At 37.8% G+C, this 20,060-nt stretch overlaps 2 long non-coding RNA genes across 2 annotated transcripts; both read right to left on the bottom strand.

Annotated features, from left to right (window-relative positions):
• Nucleotides 1–2,214: 2,214 nt before the first annotated feature.
• LOC119719338 lies at nt 2,215–4,862 on the bottom strand. The gene is made up of 3 exons (XR_005269902.1): nt 4,825–4,862; nt 2,417–2,556; nt 2,215–2,241 (listed from the first exon to the last, which is right to left on the bottom strand). It is a non-coding gene; the product is annotated as an uncharacterized LOC119719338 (long non-coding RNA).
• An 8,173-nt stretch (nt 4,863–13,035) lies between these two features.
• On the bottom strand, nt 13,036–16,786 carry LOC119719331. The gene is made up of 4 exons (XR_005269900.1): nt 16,717–16,786; nt 16,214–16,276; nt 13,583–13,713; nt 13,036–13,402 (listed from the first exon to the last, which is right to left on the bottom strand). It is a non-coding gene; the product is annotated as an uncharacterized LOC119719331 (long non-coding RNA).
• Nucleotides 16,787–20,060: the final 3,274 nt, after the last annotated feature.

Here is a 20,060-nt window from a genome sequence, read left to right as displayed (position 1 = left end):
TAAGGAAAGAATGATGGCTACACTGTTCGGAGCATTACTTTTCTGCATTAAAATATGAGAGGAAAAACTGAGGTACGATTACCATCAATCAGAAAATGGACTGGGACGTTGCTTCACGTGAATTTGTTATGATAAACGTGATATATATTTGTTTCTGTAGGAAACGTGTTCTCATTCTCTCAAAGCATGGCCTGCTATTGGTTGAGCTTCCCATTGCTTTCCCAACCCAAGGGAACACCATACTATTATATCCAGGCTTTGAACCGGTATAATGACAGCAAAGGCTTGCACATCCTCAAAATCAGACGCACTTCTTTACTAGGTGGGAGTCATGATACAATGACAAATAATGCACACAGGCCTCCACACACGGATTGTGTACAAAGAGGGCGTCCCTTTTACTTGTTCATGACCAATTTTGTTTCTATTTGTTTTCAAGTATGGAAGAAACGAGGCAGGGGTTTGAAAACACAATCAAATAACATGGATGACTATGACAGACAGACGTCTAGAGAATTCATTCATGGACACTGATAAATTATTTTGCGTTCAAGAGTCAATTTATTTTGCCAAGAAGCTGTATCATTCACTGTACGTTTACGAAAGAGAAAGCATCGAAGGATGAAAAAGGATTAGAGATAGCCTACGTTCAATTAATAACGAATGATTTCAAAGTCCTGTTTGAAGAATTGGATCTTCTTTTACAGTGAACAAACACCTGTTATGAGAATAAATTCCATCAAGGACAGCCTATCTGCGTTTTGTAACAAAGATGTACATAATTTATGGCTGAGTATTTTACACAACAAAATGGCAGGTTTTAATAGAAAATGCAACAATCATTTTTAAAGGAAAAGTATAACTTTATATTAGTCAACAACGATAAAAATAAGACCGCGTGTGAACATCTTCCTGTATTATAGAACCAGTATAGCCTTTGTGCACCCTTGAACTTTACGGTAATGGCCCCATCTAGAGTTGTGAGAGTTGGGGCGTAAAATAAAAGTGGATTTTACCCATTATCACGGATAATGATAACCATGCACCAATGAAATACCCAAAATACCAAAAAGATCAAAAACATTACAAAAACAAGTATTCCAATCTAACCTAAATGCTGAAACATTTGTGGCTAACCCTCAATGTCTTTTTGATTTGAAATCACGACGAAGAAATATGCAAATTAGAAAGTAACCTTCTCATGTTTTGTCTGGGCTTGTGTTCCGCCCTTTCCAAAAAATAAATCCTCGGATGTAAACGTTTCCATATCCCAGTCCTGCTTACACGATACAAGCAGGAAGAATATTAATGGATATTTTAAGAGTGGATTTTACCCATCATCACGGATAATGATAACCACGCAAGACCGATACCCCAAAAGCCCATGAACAAAATTATTACAGACAGGAACAAACGTATATTGTTTTCAGACACCAAACAGTGGAAATAATAATTAAGTCCGTATTCGAGCTCACTTTTCGTGCCATTTACATGACGAGAAGAATTTATCTTTAAGATTTGTATGCGTTCTGTAAAAAAAAAAAAATCAAATGTGTTGATCGTTGATGTCGGTATTCACGGATCGATTATATATATTTTTGTTTCATTTTGATTTCAAAAGTGCTTTTTAAATTCAGAGTGATCAGCCTTTACACACACACACAATATCCCAGGATGCATAAAATGTTCCCATATCCAAGCGCTGCTTCAACGATACATGCAGGATTAATATTTATGGATATTTTAAAAGTGGATTTTACCCATCATCACAGATAATGACAACCACGCACCCAAAAAGAACAAAAACATTACAGACATGAACAAACTAAGATTACAAACATAGATTTTTTTTAAAACACATCACATGGAGATAATTATTAAGTCCGTGCTCGAGCTCATAATTTGTGTCATTTAAATGACGAGAAGAGTTTAGATTTTTATAAGTTCTGTGAACAATTCAAATGTGCCGATCGGTTAAATTATGTCTGTATTGTCGGATCGAATATTAGATATTTTTTATTTCATTTTGATTTCAGTATCACTCTTTAAATTCACATTGAGCAGACTTCAGACGTGAACAGCACTGTCACGGAATCAATGGAAAAAAACTGGCTGGAACACGGACCCAGTATTGTTAACAAAAATTAGACAATCTTACCAGGAAAGAAGAAAAATGAATTAATGTCAAATCTTTTTTATTGAAACAGAATAAAGCCGTGCTGTCGGTTAACCACTGACGATCTGCATGGAGATAATAAAAGGAAAAAACACCATGATTTCTTCAAGGACTGATGATGGACTTACGAGGACCAAACGTTTAGACACTAGCATTTCGTAAAGAGAGAGGTTTTGCAACGCTAGACCTACTTTAGAGAAAAGATGGGAAAAGTTCATCAATTGATAACGATGGGCTTACCATGGTTTAATTCATTCATGTTGATTTTCAGAATTCCTAGCGTCTTTTACCAATGAGCTCTCTGCAAACGCCCGGAGAGAAACGGACACGTTTAGCACAATAATACTGTGGAAAACCACATTCGGCCTGAGTTGTGCAAGCTGAAACAGAAACCAACATGAAAGTGAATGACTAGTAGAGAAATATTTGTGTGGATGATCTGTTGAAGGAGGCTTTAAAGAGACTGTCCATGTTTAATGTTTACAGGCATCCAGGATAAATTACCATAAAGTAAAAGCCTGCAACTATTTCTTTTTATACCACAAAGAAAAGGGACTTACATGGCTCTGGAGGTGCCATTCAAGATATTGAGATGATGTGATAACCTTTCACGGGATGACGACATCCTACGCGTATTTTTTTGTCAACGTCCTGAGATGTTTTATCACGAGATGACGACATCGTAAAAATAGGATGTCGACATCCTCAGATAATGTATCTAGGGATGAAGACATCCCAAAAGAATAGGATGTCGAGAACCTGAGAACATTTATCACGAGATGACGACATCCTGAAAGAAGGATTGCTTTCCCATAACTCCACTAAAAAGCATTGGAAGGTATCTGGGGATGTCGACACCCTACTTTCAGGATGTCGTCATCCCGTGATATTATTGTCAAACGATGTCGGGATTCTACTTTCAGGATTGTGCTACCCGTGATAGATCTATCCGAGGATGTTGGCATCCCTCTTAAAATTTTACGTGTACGATGTTGTCATCCCGTGATAAATTATGACAGGATCTCAACATCTAGGATGGCACCTCTGGAGTTCCGTAGGGACTAGTTCCAAATTTCAGATATCGCTATTTCTCAGAATTATGATCTTGGAAAGATATAACTATGGAATATCGGATTTCGGCAAATTTTAACCCCCCCCCCAAAAAAAAAAGGTCGTTCAATTTAAAACCCGTCTTATTCAACCAGTTTTATTTGAAAATTAATACATTTAGTCTAATTTAGCTATTTGCTTTCAGATTTCAACATGTTCGGAGTGAACAGAAATTAACCAAAACTAGGCTGAATTAAATATGTACAAAGTCTATTGCATTGGGGAGAAAACGCTTTTCAAGCGGAAAAGCCAATAATAAACGGGCCCGTTCAAAGATTAACAACGCAAATTAACAACAAAACATCTTGTTTTCATTTCCATTGAAGTTTCATTAGATTCACTTTTTGATTTTCAGATTTTTTGTTTTACTGTCTTCCGATTCAAAACAATGCAAACGATTGTTTATTTTTTTTTAAATTAAGGCAAACAGAATAAAACTGATCTAACAAGCAGCAAACGCCAAGAACAACGCTCATTGAAAGGAGAATTGTACACTCAGTGTGTGAATAATCAATGTTGATATTTATAAATGAACCATTTGACGGTAACAATTGATTGCCTATAAACGAAGTAGAACCACGGATCCTACACACAAGGATAAACGACTATTCTGAGCTCTAGTACAAAATGCACTGAGCGGACTTGCCTTAATTGGTTAGACGCATGATAATAGGCATTAATACCCTTTGGCTTGTAATCGCAAATTGCAAAGGTGTGCCATTTTGTCGGTTATTTTGCATGACATCTAAAACGGAAATATTCATGAAACTGTAAGCAAAACTACTCCTTAAGATATATTTGTTGCAAAATTGTTAAAAATAAATGCTTCAGGATATAACAGATGGTATTGTGCAGTTTTTGTCGCCATAGATGAAGTATTTACCCGGAAAAAAAACCCCGTCAAATTTCGAGGAGAACACCGTTTACCCGAATTCCGTTTTTTAAAGAGGCTTTCATTTAAAAAATTATTTAAGGATGTGGTCCCGACCCGATGAAATAAAAGCGACATTTCATAGTTCATTTTAAAGCTAAAGATATTGTTGCTCGGCGTTAACATGGTTACGTTATCACTTATCAGAATTCAATAATAAAGACAAAAAACGCAGAATCATGAATATTCAAAAATATGATTAGCTGGCTTGACAGACTACGACACCAAATCGGGCGCAGAGCCCTGCAAATCTGAGAGCCGCCGCGCGCAGGGGTCTTTGTTGACAAGTATTCATGGTATTTTCCACCTGTATGGGCCGTTATCACGCGTCTAACCAGGCGTTTGGCAGAGTCGTTAATCCTTGTGTGTAGGGTCCGTGGTAGAACAAACGCAAAATGTTCTTGATGAAAAAATGTTCTGCATGAACATGAACAAAACTTCGTTGACATTTCCAACAAAAACAACGGCATTCTCCGGGACAGCATGCAATTGCAACCCAAACGCATGTGAGCAATAATATTGTGCCTAAGTTTTGATTCATGTCGTTAAGTGCCAACCTTTGTCAAGTTATTATTACAAACTTATTATGAAAGACCACAGAACTTACACTTCCCCTTCTTCACTATTCCGCGAGATTCCAGGTCTTGCATCGACTTCTCGGCAAGAAATTCTGCAAGACATTAACAATGTTATTGGTGCTGAATTCATAAATTGCATCTGCACAGATATTGAATAAAAAGAAATTAAGAGTTGAAGTTTCATAGCGTTGAACATTTGTAGAGACACCGAACATTTTTTTAACACTAATAAATAAGGCTTGGAACATGCAAGTTTCGTACGTTTAGGGGGAGAATCAGTCAAACGTGTTTTCTCCTCTATTATGGAAACTTAAACGTTCATTTTAATGTGCGTATAGACTATCATAATTATCAAAACTCGAATCAAACTATATTTACTCCAAGCATGACATATGTACGACATGCCCAAAGGGCTGTGCGAATGTGGTAAAAACTTATAAGAATACTTCTATGTCGGAACGGTAGGGATAATGGAACATTGAACAAATATATCGGGATATTCTGGAACATGAAACAAATATACGGTACTTACTCTCTGCAAAACACAAGGCACATCCAACGACCATCAGGAGAAGCAGGCACATGTAAACCTTCATTCTGGCTAATCTAGAAAGTGAGGGAGAAAATGAATGACAGTAAGATACTTGCAATGATATGGTTGTAACCCCGCCCCCCCCCCCCCCCCCACACACACACACACACGCAGATTAATTCGGCTGTTGCGCGATTTGTACTCTCATGAAATTGTCGCATTGTCATATCAATGTGTATATTTGTGACAAATTATCGTTAACAATGAAAACATTCAATTACCAGGACGGTTTTTTTTACTTTCAAAGCAACTGACATATCAAATCTGGCTACGTTTATCCAAAGCTTACATTTTAGGTTGAAACGAAACTTGAAACCAAAGCAAAGTCAGGAGGCGAAATGCACTGGATGCTTTCAACTTGATGTCTACTGAACGAATGCGCCACAACAACGCCGAGAACACGTCTTTGTATATAGTAGCTGGGTTCAAGTGTCAGAGAAGAGTCATCTACAGCTATGCTGAAACACGTACATCTATACAGACGTTTAAATTAAAGACCATGTAACTCTAGTGGCGTTTCTCATGTTTGAACACATCATGCACATCAAAAACGCAAAAAAGGGAAAAACAAACACCCCCCCCCCCCAGAAAAGGAAGTTCGCTCGTGGAGCCATACAATAGAACTAACACACGCATGCGCACAGGCGATTATCCGATGTAAGAAATAAATATCATCGGTACAACATGACAGAACGGGGGGAAAGGGGGGTGCGTGAGGTCCTATTTTTAAATTCGGTCTTTTTTTCTGGCAGTTTTAAGGATGTAAACCTTGCAACAGGTGTCGATAAACTGTCAAAATGGATGAAAAAAAGGTGAAGCAAATAATAGAAGTAAATGGTGGACGCTTTCGGTCAGGAGTTTATGTTTATGCCAGGTTTTATCTACATCTCAGCCTTGACCCGTTTCGGAGAAAATGGGGTTTGTTTTAATTTGAAGGGTTCTGTCTGCATTTTGAATACGCCCTACTATAGCTTAACATTCTGATATCAACCCGGAATTTCAAGGAAAGCTCACGCAACTTGATCTTATCAAGGTATGGTCTTTTTTTAACTAAAATTACTTGTAACTTGATACTGTTGATGTCGTCGTGTATTTTGTTAATATGCACACTACTGTAAAGTCTGTTATCAGGGTTGATGCTTCAAGTTCAAGCAACTGTGAATATTTTGAAGAGAATTATTTTAAGGAAAAGGAAAAAAAGAAATTAAAACTCGAACAATTCTAAAACGGTGAGCAGGTGGTGACCAGCCACGCAGCAGAAAAATGTCCTACTTTTGATCCTAAATAACTATTTTGTTTACCAATGAAATTAAACCAAAATTTTGGAATATTAAAAAAAAGTATGACAAATTTAGTTGTGCGAATTTCATCAGCTCTGTGCAAGAGGATGAGATTTAAACGCTATACGAAAACATATACTCATTTTCAGAATCTGCCACTTTCGACTTGGCCACCTCCTATGTCGACACAGCGCTTACGGTGGCGGAAGACGCGAGCTGCGGCCGGAAGCTTTTGAAGGAAAGCAGGATCATTCCTGATGTCATTGAAAACCTCCTCGATCGTTGGCGCAACACACGATCGAGGAGATGTGCAATGGCATTAGGGTTGACCCTGCATTCCTTCTGAAGCTTCCGACCGCAGCACGCGCTCTCCCGAATCCGCCACCGCCTCCAGCGCTGTATCGCCATTCTGAAAGTGAGGATGTTTTTTCAGTACGGCGTTTAAATCTCACCCTCTTGCACAAAGCTGATGAAACTCGCTTCATAATTTGTAATGCCATAATCTGGAATTGTGGTTTAAATCCATTGGTAAACAACAGAATTATTCAGGATCAAATTCATGAAATTTTGTTGACACGTAGGTAGCTGTTTACTTTGTTTGAACTTTGTTGCTGCCTAAACCAATGGAGGTTTATACGTGGCAGACATGGTCCAACGTTTGGAAGCGCATTCTTGTGCTGCAAATAGCTACTCAAAAATAAAATCGGTATCGATAGACTTCAATATGGAAATTGACGGAGCCTCTAACGTCCTTGGAGTTTATGAAACATATGCTTGTCTAAAAATAAATGTTTTACGAATTTTTGTCTCTGCAGGGGCATTATAAAATTGTGCTCTCAGCTAACTAAAGAATGGTTCTTGGTTCTTGGCCAGACTGTACAAAATATGGTTTTTGTTTTTGCATTATGATGTCAGAGGCAGAAAGGCAGAAGTAAAATATTTTATTTCGAATAATTCTTGTATCTAAAGTAACGATGACTGAACCTATCCCTTTAGACACGAACAGTTTGATGATGTTGCATTGTGTACCTTGCGGCATGGATAAGCTAAATATCTGCTCTGCTTGAGGTCCAAGCCTCAGTATCGAAATATTGGAATAACCATAGACGACAAAATCTCCATCACAGACACAGCCGGATCTGAACAACTGTGTTCCGAAATGCAAAAAAAAATGACGCATAGCTTTTTTGTCAATGCATGGCCATAATAAATTCTGTTCCTAACTAACGAAAGAATGGTTCTTGGTTAGCCTGTATAATTAGAAAACTAGATATTCTGCTTATTTTCTAGAGATATCTGATTAATAAAACAAAATAGACATTCAGATATCCCAGTTCAGGCATTTATTTTCATATGAGCAAAGGCAGTAGAACAAGGGGGAAAGGGGAAAAAATATTACACCAACATTTTGTTTATATTTTGACATTTATCTTCACAATTGATGATGTGATAGCATTGTGAAAAGCATTGCAGTTGCACCAGTTTAGATGACTAAATTAAATGGTGCCAAGTGCGTTTTGTCTATTTCGTTGATTGCAATGAGAATATCGTGAGCTACTCATGAAACCGTCTTTGGCAAAATATATAGGTCTGTATATATTAACTTGCATATCAGCAGCATGCAGCTCACTGACGTTTTGGCTGTTTCATAACACAAAGGTAAACTATAGATGCCTGATATGAGACACAACACCCTCGCATCTTCTTCTGGGATTACATTGATTGCTGCACGCCGTGTTTCTAGTCGAATTCGGATAATTATATCAATCTTCCATGGATTTCGAATAACAAAGAACTTGGTTGTCTGAATGTTATGTCCAGTTTTTTTTCTTTAATTTTTTTTTTTTTGTAAGTGGGGTTCCAGACAGGGCTCGTAGGCGGTAATAAACCAAAATGCGGGGTTTTTTCCTCAAGTCGCGAGCCCAAAATAGGGTCTTTCAGAAATGAGATCAAAAGAATAGAAAAGAAAAGAATCCTCTATCAGGCGGTAATAAACCAAAATGCGGGTTTTTTTCCTCAAGTCGCGAGCCCAAAATAGGGTCTTTCAGAAATGAGAACAAAAGAATAAAAAAGAAAAGAATCCTCTATCAGGCGAACGAGAAAAAGATGATCATTTTCGAATTCCAAAAAAGTTACTTCCGTTCTGAGGAACTCTTCATAGGGAACATTCCAATGTTTTGTGTGTATGTGCAAAGAATGTTTAAGGGAAATCTGAGCGAAATTTTGGGAAATGCGGCTTTTCAAATTCAAAAAGCACGTTTCATTTGCTTGTCGCTAGGGGCGTCCTTTCGAATGATGTCGTCATCATGATTTCGTTTGTGTAAAAGCAGCAATTTTTTTTTATAATAGCAACATTCTGCCCTTCCCCAGTTCAATTCATTTATCATAGCAGTTCCAGAAACCCCGAAAGTAAAGGTCGCACTTGTAGGATGTTCATTTTGGAGTCAGGGTTCATGTTCACACCGAGTTTCAGTTCATGTGTTTTCCTATTGAAAGAACAGTTGCGGATAATTATTATCTAGAACGGAAACGACAAAGATCGCAGAAAGAAGAACTGGCACCAAATCTTGCTGATATCTAAAGAGCGAAGAGGTTCCGTCCGAGGGTTGGTCAACCGTGTAAGAATCACAAACGTCGCAGTTTATATGCTCTTAGCAAATGTAAGTAGGCCTACATAATAGTAAAAGAACGTGGTCACTCTTTAACTACAATCGCTTGTAATTTGATACTGATGATGTCATCGCAGACATCATTGTAATATGCATATACACCTCAGTATATGAAGAAGATTGGCGGTGAATTTAATACTGTCCGGATCAGAAAACAAAGAGAGAAAACTCGAACAATTCTCAAATGGTGAGCAGGTGGTGACCGGTTAAGCGAAAACAAGTATTTGGTAATTTCTAACTTTATTTGAACCTTGTTGCTGCCTCTACATTGCAATGGAGGTTTACACGTGGCAGACATGGTCTAACGTGTTGAAGCGCAATTCAGGCGCTGCACATGCCTACTCGAAAATAGAATCAGTATCGGGAGACTTCAATATGGCTTTTGACGGAGCCTCTGACGTCCCTGGAGTTTATGCAACATATGCTTAGATACTATCTAAAAATAAATGGTTAATGGCTCTTTCGTTTTTGCCTGGGAATAATAAAATTCTGCTCTTTAGCTATAACGAAAGAGTAGTTCATGGCTGGACTGTAGAAAATATGATTTTTGTTTTTGCATCGGATGTGAAAGGAAAATTCGTGAGGTATGATTTCAATCAATTAAGACGGGAAAAGAAATATAGAAAGAAGATAATGGATTTGGAATGTCAGTAAATATTTTGTGTGATTTCATACAAAACGAGGTGATCTCATTAAGATTGGGCTTCTATTTCGGAAAATTGAACGCACCCTGAAAAGGAGTACCCCAAGTCGAAACAGTATTATTTTTTTTGTAACGCCTCACCGGATATTCTGCCTATTTTCTAGAGATATTTGATAAATAAAAAAAATCAAAGTTAGATGTCCCATGGCCCAGTTCAGGCATTTATTTTCATATGAGCCAAGGCAGTAAAAGTTAAAAAAAATAAAAAAATATATTTAAAAGATAAGGTAATTTGATACTGATGATGTTATCGTGTATCAGTGTAATATGCACACATCAGTATATCAGGGTTGAAGTTTCACGTTCAAGCAGCTGTGAAAAAATTTGGAAGAATCTTTGCATTGAATTATTGTCCGGAAAAGGAAAGAAAGAAAGAAAGAAATTAAAATTCGAACAATTCTAGAACGGTGAGCTGGTGGTGACCAGTCACGTAAATACAAGTGTTTGGTAGCTGTTTACTGTGTTTAAACTTGTTGATGCGTCGGCCATAGCGCCGATGGAATTTTATATGTGACAAACATGGTCTAACTTTTTGAAGCGCATTTCTGGTGTTGCACTATAGCTTCTCACAAAACCAATTAATCAGTATTTACATGTATAGACTTCAATATGGAGTTTGACGGAGCCTCTAACGTCCATACAGTCTATGCAACATATGCTAAGATAATATCTAAAAACACATGCTTTAAGGCTTTTTTTGTTTATAAAATTCTAACATAATACACACAGCACTAGTACGCAAATATTGTTTGGACGCCATCTCCTTTCGCGGGCCGCCATTGGACAAAAGGTGGCGCTTTTCGTGATGGAACAATTGCCGTCGTTCGAAAAATTATAGGCACTCACTGAAAAAAAAGGCGCTCGTGAAAGAAAACCCGGCACTCGTGAAAAAGGGGCACCCGTTACAAAATATTGGGGGCGGGGGATACCCCCTTACCCTCCCCCTACCGCTTGCTATGCCACTATATAGCTCAGACTTAAAAACGTTATCATGAGAATCGATGGACATCTGAAGAGACATCAACATGTGTTTATAAATCGAAAAATAAATGTTTGATTGCTTTTCTGTCTTAACATGGGGAAAATAAAATGCTGCACTGAGCTAAGGAAAGAATGATGGCTACACTGTTCGGAGCATTACTTTTCTGCATTAAAATATGAGAGGAAAACTGAGGTACGATTACCATCAATCAGAAAATGGACTGGGACGTTGCTTCACGTGAATTTGTTATGATAAACGTGATATATATTTTTTTTTCTGTAGGAAACGTGTTCTCATTCTCTCAAAGCATGGCCTGCTATTGGTTGAGCTTCCCATTGCTTTCCCAACCCAAGGGAACACCATACTATTATATCTAGGCTTTGAACCGGTATAATGGCGGCAAAGGCTCGCACATCCTCAAAATCAGACGCACTTCTTTACTAGGTGAAAGTCATGATACAAGGACAATAATGCACACAGGCCTCCACACACGGATTGTGTACAAAGAGGGCGTCCCTTTTACTTGTTCATGACCAATTTTGTTTCAACTTTTTTCAAGTATGGAAGAAACGAGGCAGGGGTTTGAAAACGCAATCAAATAACATGGATGACTATGACAGACAGACGTCTAGAGAATTAATTCATGGACACTGATAAATTATTTTGCGTGCAAGAGTCAATTTATTTTGCCAAGAAGCTGTATCATTCACAGTACGTTTACGAAAGAGAAAGCATCGAAGGATGAAAAAGAATGAGAGATAGCATACGTTCAATTAATAACGAATGATTTCAAAGTCCTGTTTGAAGAATTGGATCTCCTTTTACAGTGAACAAACACCTGTTATGAGAATAAATTCCATCAAGGACAGCCTATCTGCGTTTTGTATAACAAAGATGTACATAATTTATGGCTGAGTATTTTACACAACAAAATGGCAGGTTTTAAAAGATAAGGCAACAATCATTTTTAAAGGAATAGTATGACTTTATATTAGTCAACAGCGAGAAAAATAAGATCGCATGTGAACATCTTCCTGTATTATAGAACCAGTTTAGCTTTTGTGCACCCTTGAACTTTACGGTAATGGCCCCATCTAGAGTTGTGACAGTTGGGGCGTAAAATAAAAGTGGATTTTACCCATTATCACTGATAATGATAACCATGCACCAATGAAATACCCAAAATACCAAGAAGACCAAAAACATTACAAAAACAAGTATTCCAATCTAACCTAAAAGCTGAAACATTTTTGTGGCTAACCCTCAATGTCTTTTTGATTTGAAATCACGACGAAGAAGTGTGCCAATTTAGAAAGTAGCCTTCTCATGTTTTGTCTGGGCTTGTGGTCCGCCCTTTCCAAAAAAAAAATAAAATCCTTGGATGCAAACGTTTCCATATCCCAGTCCTGCTTACACGATACAAGCAGGAAGAATATTAATGGATAATTTAAAAGTGGATTTTACCCATCATCACGGATAATGATAACCACGCAACACCGATACCCCAAAAGCCCAAGAACAAAAACATTACAGACAGGAACAAACGTATATTGTTTTAAGACACAAAACAGTGGAAATAATAATTAAGTCCGTATTCGAGCTCACTTTTCGTGCCATTTACAGAACGCATACAAATCTTAAAGAATGTATCTTTAAGATTTGTATGCGTTCTGTAAAAAAAAATCAAATGTGCCGATCGTTTAATATATGTCGGTATTCACGGATCGATTATATATATTTTCGTTTCATTTTGATATCAAAAGTGCTCTTTAAATTCAGAGTGAGCAGCCTTTACACACAAACAAAATATCCTAGGATGCATAAAATGTTCCCATATCCAAGCGCTGCTTCAACGATACATGTAGGATTAATATTCATGGATATTTTAAAAGTGGATTTTACCTATCATCACAGATAATGACAACCACGCACCCCAAAAGAACAAAATCATTACAGACATGAACAAACTAAGAGAACGAACATAGATTTTTTTTAAAACACATCACATGGAGATAATTATTAAGTCCGTGCTCGAGCTCATAATTTGTGTCATTTAAATGACGAGAAGAGTGTAGACTTTTATAAGTTCTGTAAACAATTCAAATGTGCCGATCGGTTAATATATGTCTGTATTGACGGATCGAATAAAGATATTTTTTGTTTCATTTTGATTTCAGTATCACTCTTTAAATTCACATTGAGCAGACTTCAGACGTGAACAGCACTGTCACGGAATCAATGGAAAAAAACTGGCTGGAACACGGACCCAGTATTGTTAACAAAAATGAGACAATCTTACCAGGAAAGAAGAAAAATGAATTAATGTCAAATCTTTTTATTGAATCAGAATAAAGCCTTGCTGTCGGTTAACCACTGACGATCTGCATGGAGATAATAAAAGAAAAAAACACCATGATTTCTTCAAGGACTAACGATGGACTTACGAGGACCAATCGTTTAGACACTAGCATTTAAATGTCGTAAAGAGAGAGGTTTTGCAACGCTAGACCTACTTTATAGAAAAGATTGGAAAGTTCATCAATTGATAACGATGGGCTTACCATGGTTTAATTCATTCATGTTGATTGTCAGAATTCCTAGCGTCCTTTTCCCACCCACCAGCAAAAGCCCTGATCGTGACCGGGAGGTTTAGAACAATACATTGGATCACATTCGGCATCAGTTGTGCAAGCTGAAACAGAAACCAACATGGAAGTGAATGACTCGTAGAGAAATATTTGTGTGGATAATCTGTTGAAGGAAGCTTTAAAGAGACTGTCCATGTTTAACGTTTACAGGCATCCAGGATAAATTACCATAAAGTAAAAGCCTGCAACTATTTCGTTTTATACCACAAAGAAAAGGGACTTACATGGCTCAGGAGGTGCCATTCAAGATATTGAGATGCTCTGATAACCTTTCACGGGATGACGACATCCTACACGTATTTTTTTGTCAACGTCCTGGGATGATTTATCACGAGATGATGACATCGTAAAAATAGGATGTCGACATCCTCAGATAATGTATCTAGGGATAAAGACATCCCAAAAGAATAGGATGTCGAGAACCTAGGAAAATTTATCACGAGATGACGACATCCTGAAAGTAGGATTGCTTTCCCATAACTCCACTAAACAGCATTGGAAGGTATCTAGGGATGTCGACAACCTATACTTTCAGGATGTCGTAATCCCGTGATATTATTGTCTCACGATGTCGGGATCCTACTTTCAGGATTGTGCTACCCGTGATAGATCTATCCGAGGATGTTGGCATCCCTCTTAAAACATGTCGTTATAGACGTCATCCCGTGATAAACTATCTCAGGATGTCGACGTTTTACGTGTACGATGTTGTCATCCCGTGATAAATTATGACAGTATCTCAACATCTAGGATGGCACTTTTGGAGTTCGGTAGGGACTAGTTCCGAATTTCAGATATCGCTATTTCTCAGAATTATGATCTTGGAAAGATATAACTTTGGAATATCGGATTTCGGCAAATTTCAACCCCCACCCCCCAAAAAAAGTCGTTCAATTTAAAACCCGTCTTTTTCAACCAGTTTTATTTGAAAATTAATACATTTAGTCCCCAACAAACTCTTCCCTAAGTTTAGCAATAGCGTTGGCATGACAAATAATTTGGTTCAACTTCAAATGGTATTCATTTATTCAAATTCGTCGAAGACAGCTTTAATATCACAAGGTTTACCACGAATTTAATTTCTACAATGGACACACATGATTGATTCACATATTTGCATTCTTTTTTTTCTGTGCTATTTGCTTTCAGATTTCAACATGTTCTGAGTGAACAAAAATTAACCAAAACTAGGCTGAATTAAACATGTACAAAGGCTATGGGATTGGGGGAAAACTAAAAGCTTTTTTTAAGCGGAAAAGCCAATAATAAACGGGCCCATTCCAAGATTAACAACGCAAATAAACAACAAAACATCTTGTTTTCATTTCCAATGAAGATTTATTTAGATTCACTTTTCGATTTTCAGATTTTTTTTGTTTTTACTGTCTTCCGATTCAAAACAATGCAAACGATTGTTTATTTTTTTAAATTAAGGCAAACAACAGAATAAAACTGATCTAACATGCAGCAAACGCCAAGAACAACGCTCATTGAAAGGAGAATTGTACACTCAGTGTGTGAATAATCAATGTTGATATTTATAAATGAACCATTTGACGGTAACAATTGATTGCCTATAAACGAAGTAGAACCACGGATCCTACACACAAGGATAAACGACTATTCTGAGCTCTAGTACAAAATGCACTGAGCGGACTTGCCTTAATTGGTTAGACGCATGATAATAGGCATTAATACCCTTTGGCTTGTAATCGCGAATTGCCCAGGCGTGCCATTTTGTCGGTTATTTTGCATGACATCTAAAACGGAAATATTCATGAAACTGTAAGCAAAACTACTCCTTAAGATATATTTGTTGCAAAATTGTTAAAAAATAAATACTTCAGGATATAACAGATGGTATTGTGCAGTTTTTGTCGCCATAGATGAAGTATTTACCCGGGAAAAAAACCCGTCAAATTTCGAGGAGAACACCGTTTACCCGAATTCCGTTTTTTAAAGAGGCTTTCATTTAAAAAATTATTTAAGGATGTGGTCCCGACCCGATGAAATAAAAGCGACATTTCATAGTTCATTTTAAAGCTAAAGATATTGTTGCTCGGCGTTAACATGGTTACGTTATCACTTATCAGAATTCAATAATAAAGACCAAAAACGCAGACTCATGAATATTCAAAAATATAATGAGCTGGCTTGACAGACTTCGACACCAAATCGGGCGCAGAGCCCTGCAAATCTGAGAGCCGCCGCGAGCAGGGGTCTTTGTTGACAAGTATTCATGGTATTTACCACCAGTACGGGCCGTTATAACGCGTCTAACCAGGCGTTTGGCAGAGTCGTTAATCCTTGTGTGTAGGGTCCGTGGTAGAACAAACGCAAAATGTTCTTAATGAAAAAATGTTCTGCATGAAAATGAACAAAACTTCGTTGACATTTCCAACAAAAACAACGGCATATTCTCCGGGACAGCATGCAATTGCAACCCAAACGCGTGTGAGCAATAATATTGTGATTCATGTCGTTAAGTGCCAACCTGCGTCAAGTTATTATTACAAACTTATTATGAAAGACCACAGAACTTACTCTTCGCCTTCTTCACTATTCCGCGAGATTCCAGGTCTTGCATCAACTTCTCGGCAAGAAAGTCTGCAAGACATTAACAATGTTATTGGTACTGAATTCATGAATTGCATCTGCACAGATATTGAATAAAAAGAAATTAAGAGTTGAAGTTTCATAGCGTTGAACATTTGCAAAGACACCGAACATTTTTGTTAACACTAATAAATAAGGCTTGGAACATGCAAGTTTCGTACGTTTAGGGGAAAAATCAGTCAAACGTGTTTTCTCTTCTATCATGGAAACTTAAACGTTCATTTTAATGTGCGTATAGACTATCATAATTATCAAAACTCGAATCAAGCTATATTTACTCCAAGCATGACATAATACGACAGGCCCAAAGGGCTGTGCGAATGTGGTAAAAACTTATAAGAATACTTCTATGTCGGAACGGTAGGGATAATGGAACATTGAACAAATATATCGGGATATTCTGGAACATGAAACAAATATACGGTACTTACTCTCTGCAAAACACAAGGCACATCCAACGACCATCAGGAGAAGCAGGCACATGTAAACCTTCATTCTGGCTGATCTAGAAAGTGAGGTAGAAAATGAATGACAGTAAGATACTTGCAATGATATGGTTGTAACCCCCCCCCCCTCCCCTCCCCTCACACACACACACACACACGCACCCACACACACGCAGATTAATTCGACTGTTGCGCGATTTGTACTTTTCATGCAATTGACACAGGAGCAGCAGTAAAAGTATATCACTGCCGTAAGTCATATCAACGTGTATATTCGTGACAAATTATCGTTAACAATGAAAACATTCAATTACCAGGACGTTTTTACTTTCAAAGCAACTGACATATCAAATCTGGCCACGTTTATCCAAAGCTTACATTTTAGGTTGAAACGAAACTTGAAACCAAACCAAAGGCAGGAGGCGGAAATCCACTGGATGCTTTCAACTTGATGTCTACTGAACGAATGCGCCACAACAACGCCGAGAACACTTCTTAGTAGTAGCTGGGTTCAAGTGTCAGAGAAGAGTCATCTACAGTTATGCTGAAACACGTACATCTATACAGACGTTTAATTTAAAGACCATGTAACTCTTGTAGCGTTGCTCATGTTTGAACACATCGTGCACATCGTAAACGCAAAAAAGGGGAAAACAAACACCCCCCCCCCAGAAAAAGAAGTTCGCTCGTGGAGCCATAAAATAGAACTAACACACGCATGCGCACAGGCGATTATCGGATGTAAGAAATAAATATCATTGGTAAATAATAGAAGTAAATGGTGGACGCTTTCGGTCAGGAGTTTATGTTTATACCAGGTTTTATCTACATCCCGGCCTTGACCCGTTTCGGAGAAAATGGGGTTTCTTTTATTTTAAAGGGTTCTGTCTGCATTTTGAATACACCCTACTATAGCTTAACATTCTGGTATCAACCCGGAATTTCAAGGAAAGCTCACGCAACTTGATCTTATCAAGGTATGGTCTATCAGACATAATGTACGAAGGTGATTGCTAATTGTGTTCATAGTTGAAGCATGGCCATTTTGAACTAAAATTGCTTGTAACTTGATACTGTTGATGTCGTCGGGTATTTTGTTAATATGCACACCACTGTACAGTCTGTTATCAGGGTTGATGCTTCAAGTTCAAGCAGCTGTGAATATTTTGAAGAGAATTGTTTTAAGGAAAAGAAAAGAAAGAAATTAAAGCTCGAACAATTCTAAAACGGTGAGCAGGTGGTGACCAGCCACGCAGCAGAAAAATGTCCTACTTTTGATCATAAATAACTCTGTTGTTTACCAATGGAATTAAACCAAAATTTTAGAATATTAAAAAAAAAAACATGACATATTTTATTAGGCAAATTTCATTAGCTTTGTGCAAGAGGATGAGATTTTAACACCATACGAAAAAAAAAATACTCATTTTCAGAATCTGCCACTTTCGACTTGGCGACCTCCAATGTCGACACAGCGCTTACGGTGGCGGAAGACGCGAGCTGCGGCCGGAAGCTTTTGAAGGAAAGCAGGATCATTCCTGATGTCATTGAAAACCTCCTCGATCGTTGGCGCAACACACGATCGAGGAGATGAGCAATGACTTTGGCTTGACCCTGCATTCCTCCAGAAGCCTTCGGCCGCACCACGTGCGTTCCCGAATCCACCACTGTCTCCAGCGCCAGTCATTCTGAAAGTAAGGGGTTTTTTTTAGTCTGGCGATTAAATCTCACCCTCTTGCACAGAGCCGATGAAACTCGCTTCATAAAATTTGTCATGCCATAATCTGAAAGTGTGGTTGAATTCCATTGGTAAACAACAGCGTTATTTAGGATTAAATTTATGAAATTTTGTTGACACGCAGGTAGCTGTCTACTTTATTTGAACTGTGTTGCTGCCTAAACCAACGGAGATTATACGTGGCAGACATGGTTTAACGTTTTGATGCGCATTCTTGCAAATAGCTACTCAAAATGGAATCAGTATCAGTAGACTTCAATATGGAGATTGACGGAGCCTCTAACGTCCTTGGAGTTTATGAAACATATGCTTGTCTAAAAATAAATGTTTTACGATTTTTTGTCTCTGCAGGGGCATAATAAAATTCTGCTCTCAGCTAACAAAAGAATGGTTCTTGGTTCTTGTCTAGACTGTACAAAATATGGTTTTTGTTTTTGCATTATGATGTCAGAGGAAAATTGGTGAGGTGTGATTTCAATCAATGAGACGGGAAAAGAAATAAAATAATAGATTAGAATGTCAGTGAATGTTTTGTGTGATTTAATACAAACACTAGCCTCCCGAGGTAATCACAAGAAGATTGCGGTTCTATTTTGGAAAACTGAACGCACCCTGAAAAAACTTACTATGTACCCCAAGACTGTTTATATTCTGCCTATTTTATAGAAATTTTCGATTAATTAAACGAAATCAAATTCAAATGTCTCTCTTTGGGAATACATTTTCATATGAGCAAAGGCAGAGGTAAAATATTTTATTTCGAATAATTCTTGTATCTAAAGTTATGGTGCACCAATGATTCTGTTCTTTGCTAAGAACAGAATTGCATTATCAGCAAGCAAAGACAAAATAGCAATACACTATTTATTTTCGATGAACATATGCTGCATAAACTCCAGGAGAGGCCCGTCAATGAAGTCTATTATCCATACAGATTCTGCCTTTGTTGTATGTGCAGCACCCGCAATAGCTAGCTATTGAGAACAACGTATCAATGTTATCAGCATTCACGAGTATAAAGCTGTCAGGAGAATTCAATGAAATCATGTTCAGCAAAGATTTGTGGCCAATTTACCCTTTCATTTATAATAGGCCTTCCCGATGTTGCGGAAAGTATGCTGTCATGGTGACGAGAATGTAAATTAGTTTATGTAGTTGTACTGGAAGTGCAATGATAAAGAATGTAGCTTGAAAACGGAAGTCTTTTACCATCGTCAAAGAAATATTCAAATGTTTGGTGGGGGTAGCCTAAACCTGGTCATGATCACCACCCCCCCCCCCCCCCCTCGCTGGCTATGTCACTGCATAGCTCAGAATCAAAATAGAGAATAATAGCTTCTGCGACATATGTTTGTCTAAAAATACATGTTTTATTGCTTTTTTTGTCTATGCATGGGCATAATAAAATTCTGTTATGAGCTAAGGAAGGAATGATGGCTACACTGTTGGGAACAGTACTTTTCTGCATTTAAATATGAGAGGAAAACTGAGGTACGATTGCAATCAGTTATGGCGCACGTAATCACAAAATGGACGAGGACGTAGTATTGAATGCCACATGTGATTTAGTCCAAACGAGCCTTCCGAGGCT

Source organism: Patiria miniata, unplaced genomic scaffold (genome assembly GCF_015706575.1).
Source record: "Patiria miniata isolate m_02_andy unplaced genomic scaffold, ASM1570657v1 HiC_scaffold_13, whole genome shotgun sequence".
In the NCBI taxonomy this organism is placed as follows: domain Eukaryota; kingdom Metazoa; phylum Echinodermata; class Asteroidea; order Valvatida; family Asterinidae; genus Patiria; species Patiria miniata.
This window is presented reverse-complemented; position numbering and strand designations above follow the sequence as displayed.